The sequence below is a fragment of the Primulina huaijiensis genome, chromosome 11 (assembly GCF_012295235.1).
Source record: "Primulina huaijiensis isolate GDHJ02 chromosome 11, ASM1229523v2, whole genome shotgun sequence".
In the NCBI taxonomy this organism is placed as follows: Eukaryota; Viridiplantae; Streptophyta; class Magnoliopsida; order Lamiales; family Gesneriaceae; genus Primulina; species Primulina huaijiensis.
In genome coordinates, this window is record NC_133316.1 from 629,172 (window position 1) to 638,057 (window position 8,886).

The window sequence follows — 8,886 nt, forward strand, 5'->3', positions numbered from 1 at the left end:
AGTCCCGAAAGAGGGGGGAAGGTGAAGGCCCTTAGGCGAAATCCCATATCTCTAAACAACGAGAGATATGCTGGGCATTTAAATGGGCGTGTAGCAACCCCTTCTGACGCGTTTTAAAGCTGTGAGGCCTCGGGTCAAAGCGGACAATTTCACAAGTGGGCTGGGCCATGACATTTGGTATCGGAGCGACTCCGCGTGAGTGTGGAATGGTGGGGCAAACCTCAGCGAGGACGCTGAGTCCCAAAAAGGGGGAGGGGGAGGGGGAGGGTGAAGGCCCTTAGGCGAAATCTCACATCGCTAAACCATGAGAGAGATGCTGGGCATTTAAATGGGCGTGTAGCAACCCCTTCCGACGCGTTTTAAAGCCTTGAGGTCTTGGGCCAAATTGGACAATATCACAAGTGGGCTGGGTCAAATGACAGAAGAAGAAGTAAACTGGTGTACAATGGAGTATTTATACATTCGGAAAATTAACCAACCAACTGTCATTTAACTAATCGCTAATTAATCACAGTTCTTATATTAGAAGAACACATTTCCCGTACTGCTGGGAACAAGCAACAATTATATTTTAAATCTCACAACTGCAATCCAATCAAAAGCAATAATTAATTTCAAGAGAAAATAAATTAATGAAAATGACAAAATTCTAGCAACAATTATATTATCAAATCTCACATCCAATCAAAAATCTCATATCGGAAGCTCACGCAACTCCAATCCAATCAAAAGCAATAATTAATTTCAAGAGGAAATAAATTAATGAAAAAGACCAATTATATTATCAAATCTCACATCCAATCAAAAATCTGATACTAAAAAAATCTCACCTCAAATCAAAAATATATCGAAAGAACTAAAACCTCACATCCAATCAAAAACCTATCGGAAGCTTACATTTCCTGTAATCAAATCCAATTCAAAACCTATTGGAAGCAAACAACATATGTTTTTAAGATAACAATTTTTTTTCCAAAAAAAGACGACTTTGATCTGTTTACTTGTGCAACCAAAACACACTCGTAGTTGGTCCAAGGTAGGTGTGCGTATTGATTAGAGTGATTAATTATCAATTTAGTGTTAAAAGCAGTGTTCTAAAAGGCCCGCTTAAGCGCGCTTAAGCTTGAAGCTCGGCAAAAACGCCCCGCTTCGGAGAAAGCGGAAAAAAGCGGTCAAACTAAACATAATTAAGGTGTTTAATTAAGCGTGCTTAAGCACAATTAATCGCATCTATTTATTTTTAATTTTTTTTTATTTTGAAGGTATGTCTTTTTATTTTAAAATAATAAATTAGGTTTATAATTTAGATGTTTGTTTTTTAATTTTAATTATGATTAAGCGTGTTGATAATGATTTGACAAATATTTAACATTTTTAATGTGTTCTAGTTGCAAAAACAAATAAAGATTGTAATTTTGATATTTTTATGATTTTATAAATATGATAATTAATGCATCAGACTTAAATTTATCATATTTATGTATTATTTTATCTATTTATTGGTTTGAGATAATTACAATTACACTAAAGATAAAAAACGATTTTTCACGCTTAAGCCTGTGCTAATCTCGCTTAAGCTTGAAAATCTTGGAGCTTGACATCCGCGCTTCGGGACGCTTTACGCTTTTTAGAAGCTTGGTTAAAAGAAATAAACTAAATTACATTTTTTTTAAACACATAATATGGTTTAATAAATAATAACATAAACCATGAAAATGTTTTTTTTTTTACCTTTCCTATCTCTCAAAATTAATAGTATGTTTCGAAAACTAAATCGGTGGATATAGTAAATGCTTAATATTGTCCTTTGAAACATATATTTTATTATTATATAAAATAAAATATAATTATATTTTGTAAAAATAAATTGCAAATAATAAGTTGATTACTTTGGACAAGTATTTCACCAACCATATTAACTATGTGTTTCCTTACATTATTGAGCCTTGCTTATTGGGTTATTATCTACTAGATACCTTTGCGAATCCTCAAGTGTCGTCAGCGAACTAGAGTACGTGTCTTTTCATATGCCTGTGTATAGACACGTGTTTTCACAACTCTTGTATTAACAAGAGTTGTCGGATGGTGAGAAGTACATGTGTTTTTCAACTCTTGTATTTATGAGATAAATGTCGGAAATGTTGAAAATTAATCACAAGCACAAGCTATGTCTCAACATTATTATTTTTTTACATACTTCAGCAACAACAATCAGCGACCCATGGCTTCCACCATCTCTTTCATCCCTTTACATGATTCAGCAACCGCAATCAGGGTCTCTTTCATGTTCAGCAGAGATTCCATTTGAATCTGCTTTCCAGGATTTGTACCTCGTAAAAAATACTTTTTCTCGTTCTGTCAAGATAATATCCACTTCGTTGGGTCTTACAATATCAATAGGTTGAGAAACAGCAGAAAGCGCCATACCGAGACTTCCAAACTCTTGCACAGAAATTTGTGTTTTTCTCTTGTTTTGGTTGTTGTGCAAGATTGAGAGTGCACTGGTTCTCACATATCTGTCCGACCACGATCTTGGTATGTTCATCGCAGGTATTGGAGCAGGCTATGTCCACTACCGATCCAGTTTTTTTGACAAGGACCTTTGAGACCTCCACCAACTGGACGATGAGTTGATACCCGAGGCGAAGTGGTCCTTCCATCTGAACATGAGCACGTCCTTCCATCTGAAAACAAAAACCTAATGGAAGACACAATTACATTCAAGAATAAAAATGAATCCAATACAACACAATTGAAATTCAATTCTAAAATACACAAGAAACAACAATTATATTTTCAAATCTCACATCCAAGCCTATCTTACATCCGATAACACAATTTCATTCAAGTAGAAAAATAATTCAAATCCAACACAATTGAGGTACGATTCTTATTGCCCGGAGAATAATTCATTCTTTATTGAGCGAAAAAGAAGTAAACTGGTGTACGATGGATTATTTATACATTTGGAAAATTAACCAACCAACTGTCATTTAACTAATCGCTAATTAATCACAGTTCTTATATTAGAAGAACACAGTTCTCGTACTGCTGGAAGCAAGCAACAATAATATTTTAAATCTCACATTTGCAATCCAATCAAAAGCTATAATTAATTTCAAGAGAAAATAAATTCTTGAAAATGACGACATTCTAGCAACAATTATATTATCAAATCTCACATCCAATCAAAAATCTCATATCGAAAGCTCACACAATTCCAATCCAATCAAAAGCAATAATTAATTTCAAGAAAAAATAAATTCATGAAAAATACGACATTCTAGCAACAATTATATTATCAAATCTCACATCCAATCAAAAATCTCATATCAGAAGCTCACACAACTCCAATCCAAACAAAAGCAATAATTAATTTCAAGAGGAAATAAATTCATGAAAAGACCAATTATATTATCAAATCTCACATCCAATCAAAAATCTCATACTAAAAAAATCTCATGTCCAATCAAAAACCTATCGGAAGCTCACAGTTCCCGTACTCAAATCCAATCCAAAACCTATTGGAAGCAAACAACAATTATTATTTTAAAATCTCACAACAATTATATTCAAGAGCAAAGAAAATCAGGGAATGGGAAGAACAATTGTATTCTAAATCTCACAGTGAGGATCGTGAGACTCGAAGACTTGATGAGCAGGAAAACTGGCGGGATGAATTTGAAAAGGAAGAGGAGGTGGTATATAATAATAATAATAATAATAATAATAATAATAATAATAATAATAATAATATTTTTTCATGGATGACCCAAATAAGAGATCCGTCTCACAAAATACGACCCGTGAGACAGTCTCACACAAGTTTTTTCCTGGAAAATTTAAGCAAATTGTTGGAATAATTCAATACCATTATGGCAAGTTGAACTCCGATTCTTGGTAATTATTGGCTTCAATTCCATCAATTTTGATCGAATGTAGGCTGCCCGGACTGTGATTTTTACTCGTTCCGATTTAATTTGTTTTCGTCGTTTAACGCAATATATTAACGTATATATTATATTGGTTATATATTTAAAAGAATTGTTGGAATAAGTCAATATTTTAGTCGAATATTAGAATTGAATGATCAAACGAAGAATTATTGGAAATATCATGCAATGGAGAATTTTTGTAATTAATTTTAAATAATATAAATTAAAATTTTAGAAATAATTATATCAGTAACTAATTGGTTGCCTAAATCAAATTTAGTGTAACAATTTATTTTTTATATAAGAAAAAAACAAATTTTTATTTAAAAAATTTAGTCACGGTTATACCTAAATCGTTGCTAATTTAGCCACGGTTATATCTAAACCATTGATAAATTAGCAATGGTTATACTTAAATCCTTGCTAAATTGTGTTCTAAACCGTTGCTAAATATAGCAATATTTGTTCAAAAAACCGTTGCTAATTTCACAACAGTTTTTTTGCAACGGTTTTTCAAAAAACTGTTGCTAACAAAACCGTGGCTAAGCTTAGCAATGGTGGTTCTAGTCACGGTTTAAAGAACCGTGGCTCCGACATTCCGTTGACGTGTCCGACATCTTATGGTTTTCGTTCTACTTTATCCTCCTCTATCTTTGAGTAAATTATTTTTAGCTTTGATTTATGTATGTTCTATGTGTTTTCCTGTATGTGTTGCGAAATAGAAGACGGAGAAAGCAGAGGAGATTTTCAAGGCTCTTGGTCGCAACAAGGTTAGATTTACCTTATTTTTTTACTATCTCACTGGTGTATAATTTTTTTATGCATATTTTTTTCATAGTTTTTCTATTAATTTTCTTGTCATGACATAGAAAATTTGGTTTACCTATACATGATTTTAATGAATGTATGCACTTTTTTGTAAATTATACATTATAATTATAATTATATAATGCATTTAATTTGAAGAACAGTTTGTCAAAAGAATCATAATATATAAGTTGCTTTCACAAAATCATACAAGATTGAGTACAAGGTACGAAAAATAGTAATAATGAAAATTAATTAGATCAAATTCGATATTAGGAAAATATAATTGGTATATAAAGAACAACTGCTTGGATTCAAATAGTAATTAATTAAGAGAAATCAATTATTGCATAATAATATATAATTATTGATAAGTACTTAATTTAAATTTTAGAATACCATATTTTTTTCTATTAAGCTAAAGTATTATTTAATAAAACTTCAATGAGTGGCAAATAAATTAAATTTAATAAGGATCGATATTAGAGTTGGATGAATTTGTTATGAGAATTGTGCATATTAAGTGGAAAAGAAGTTCACGTACAAAGCATGTGATAAAGTAATATGTTTTTTAATATTTTAATGTGAATGAGTTAAACTAGAAAATTTGACATGGAGATTGACATTAAAGATTCTGAAGACTGATTTCTAATTGAAAATAGGCTTTATGAATTTCTTCGGAGTTGTCCCTTATGTCATTATCTATTTGACATGAAGATTGACACCAAAGATTTCCTGACATGAGGTTGAAATACTTAATAAATAACAAGAAAGATAAAAAAACTTAAAAATTCATAAAAGTAAAAAAATTAAAAAAAAATTGGAATATGTATTCATTGACATAATTAGTTATATTTGTTTCAACATATGTGCTTCGAAAAATTCATCATCTTTAATTTAATCGGATACCTTAACATGTATGTGTTTCAAAATTTCAGCATAAATATAATCTTTAATCCAATTGGATACCTAATTGATCACAAATAATATTCCTTACTAGTTAATATGCAAAAGCCCTTGAGGTAGATATTTTGGAAGATTTGTGCATTTTATGCAAATGATTACGAAGATGCATCTGTTTAGTTCTTATTATGAGGATAATAAGATAAAGCGGTATGAATAGCTGAGGTGATCCTTGTGAAAAACAAGACATGGGATAATCAGGCAAAGCAGTACGAATAGAACAATAATACTTGTATGCCAAATTTTAATCCGACACTGCACTGCAAGAATCTCTATCTTTTTTCTTACCATATGGTTGTTGCAGGTTATACCCCGCCAACTGTGTGATAATGCTGGTTTTGATGCAACTGATGTTCTGAACAAGCTGAGACAGAAACATTCTTTACCATCTGGTCCCCAAAAAAAAAAACTGCTTCCTTTTTATGTAAAATGAATTTTGTTTTTTATGTTTTTACTTTTGAGCTTGTAAACAGGTGAGGGTGTACCTTATGGTGTAGACATCAATACTGGTGGAATAGCTGATTCGTTTGCCAACTTTGTATGGGAACCAGCAGTTGTGAAGGTGTGTTCAGCTTCCTTTAATATGTGAAATGGTATGGTTCCCTCTGTTTAATATGTGCATCATATTTCGAGGTCCTTGATTTTTCCTTAACCTTGCCATTCCATGTATTAATGTTGCGACTGAAGCAGCTTGCTTGATCTTAAGTTTGACGAAACGGTGAAAAACCCCAAGGTAATTTGAATATGGTGCCCATCTCTTGATATTGTCCCTTGGATGATACGATCCTGTTGTTACACTTTTAATCCTTCAATGCAGTCCGAGAGTGCTCGAGGAGATGTTGCTGCCAGTGCCGTGGGTGGCAGAGGGAGAGGTGGAGCTGCTTTCCGTGGTCGTGGACGGGGAATGAGGAGACAATAGGCTTTTGTACATCTTGCTATAAAAAGCAAGATTGCCTAATTTTGATGGGTCCTTCGTTTTCTAGATCACCGGGATATGCTTTTCCGGGTCAGAATTAGGTCTTATTTGAGGCGCTGTTTTATTAAATTTCAGTTTGCTGTTTATTTGCTTTTTGCCCATTGATTCTGGGTCAAGTGATCTAGGAGTGAACACCGAGAGGGTATATATGACCTCCATCTCCAAATCCATCTCGGTGCCCAGCGTTTAGTTTGATAGAATCCATTCTCAAAAATGTATCTTCGAAAAAATACTACCTCGAGGATATGGTATTGTTTGTAGAATGGGGATTTCGAGACTATACGTCAAATTACCTCTTAATATTATTTCGGTAATCGTTGATATTCTCATTGAAAAATAACAGCTACAGACCATAAGGTATCAAATTCAATGTATTTGCTAATATGTCGTAGTATGTTATATAATTTAGAACAATCAAAAGTAAACCCAAAATCCATTCAATTGGTTGCAGATTGGTTGTACCGAGAACAATCGTAAACTACATAGTTACGATGATCAAACCAGAACGTTGCCGGCGAGAAACTAAGATTCAAGCTATGCGGGGAACACAACAAATATATAGACTCTACTTCCAGAATTTTACTATTTTGTCGTGACTAGCAGATGCAACCAAACTGCAACTGTTGATACGGCCAACGAAGCGATCAATCCTTCATGCGTGGCGAGAGTCATGGTCTTGTTTTCAGACATGCTCCAAAGCTCCCTTGACTGAACATAAAACAAACCCTTCTTTCAGAAACATTACTCCCGAGGGCATTTGTCCATGATATATACATGCTTCATTGGGTCTGATGCGGCGGTCTTGTGTTTGGAGGGGTGGTTTGCGGTAATGTGGGGCTCAATCGTGCGTACCATTTCTTCTCGTCGGCAGTGGGACGGTGGCCTTGGAAGCCTCTAATCATGAAATCGTTTATCCTCCCAAAGCACATGTTTGCATTGTGGATATTTACACATAACAAATTCTTAACCCATGATAGACTGGAATATCTGTCTGATCAATCTTGTGTGCTATGTACCATGGAATTATAGTCATTTGCACATCTATTTTTTGGCTGCAATGTTTCGAGCAGAATATGAACAGGTGCGCGTGAATGGCTAGGAATGAAAAAGATTATGAGATCTTCGACAGTAATCCTCAAAGCTTTTATAAATATCTATCGAGCTAATTCGACCCTGAATAAGATGAGATCAGTTACACTGACAGCAACAGTTCATAGTGTGTGAAATGCAAGAAACAGAACTATGTTTGAAAATGAAAAGCCAATGGTGGAAGACATTATCAAGAAGATTAAGATTCCGAGCTTTCGGAGTATTCCTAGTGCGATTTCTGTTATAGATGTTATGCAATAGGTGATTTTACGGTTATTGACTCTCGCTGGGAATGCCCAGAGTATTTGTACTTGTACTATCCTTTTACAATTATTAATGAAAGTAATTGCATTAAAAAAAAATTTCATGGCAATTTTATATCATTTACAAAAAAAAAAAACATATTCGACTTGCCTGGTAACAGCCGATAACCAGCAAAGATGAATACGTAAGATGGAAAACAGTTCTGGNCTTCGGACCCGCCCCACCCCGAATACGAAATGGGACCGGGTAGACCCGCGAGACCCGTGAGACCCGAATTTTTTTAAAATGAAAACAGTAATCTTCTTATCACATGACTAAATTATAAAACAAACAAGCCTCTAAATTCAACACAATAGAAAACTAATTCATATCTTCGACCACACTTAATAATAACAAAAAAAAAATATTTTCACGACATAATGAATTACATAAAAAAAAGAGATACTAGCTCTCCAAAAAAAGTCTTGACATCCCCAAAATTAAATAATAAAAGAATTTAAACAGATTAATATAAAATCAGCGAGTAAGCATTATTTCAGAAACATTCTTAAGTATCATCTTCCTCTTTATCTAGAATGGTGGGACAAGTCGGTAAATTACTTGAAGAATTACCTACAAAATTAAAGAGAGAAAGTACAGTAACAAAATTAAAATGAAAGTACAATAACAAAAATGTTGTGAAAAAGTAAAAATTTACAGTAAAAAGTAAAAATCTCAAACTCTTAAAATTATCACACTACACACTTTATAATATTTTTCTCTCAACTCAATTGTGATTTTCTTCACAAATGAGAGATCTATTTACATAAAATTCTTACAAATAATCCAAAAATAAAATACATCATTACCTAC

The 8,886-nt window shown here is 33.1% G+C and overlaps 1 long non-coding RNA gene across 1 annotated transcript; it reads left to right on the forward strand.

Moving 5' to 3' along the window:
- Window positions 1-5,741: 5,741 nt before the first annotated feature.
- LOC140987490 (uncharacterized) lies at window positions 5,742-6,813 on the forward strand. Its single transcript, XR_012177139.1, has 3 exons — window positions 5,742-6,097; window positions 6,179-6,438; window positions 6,523-6,813. It is a non-coding gene; the product is annotated as an uncharacterized lncRNA (long non-coding RNA).
- The last annotated feature ends 2,073 nt before the right edge of the window (window positions 6,814-8,886 follow it).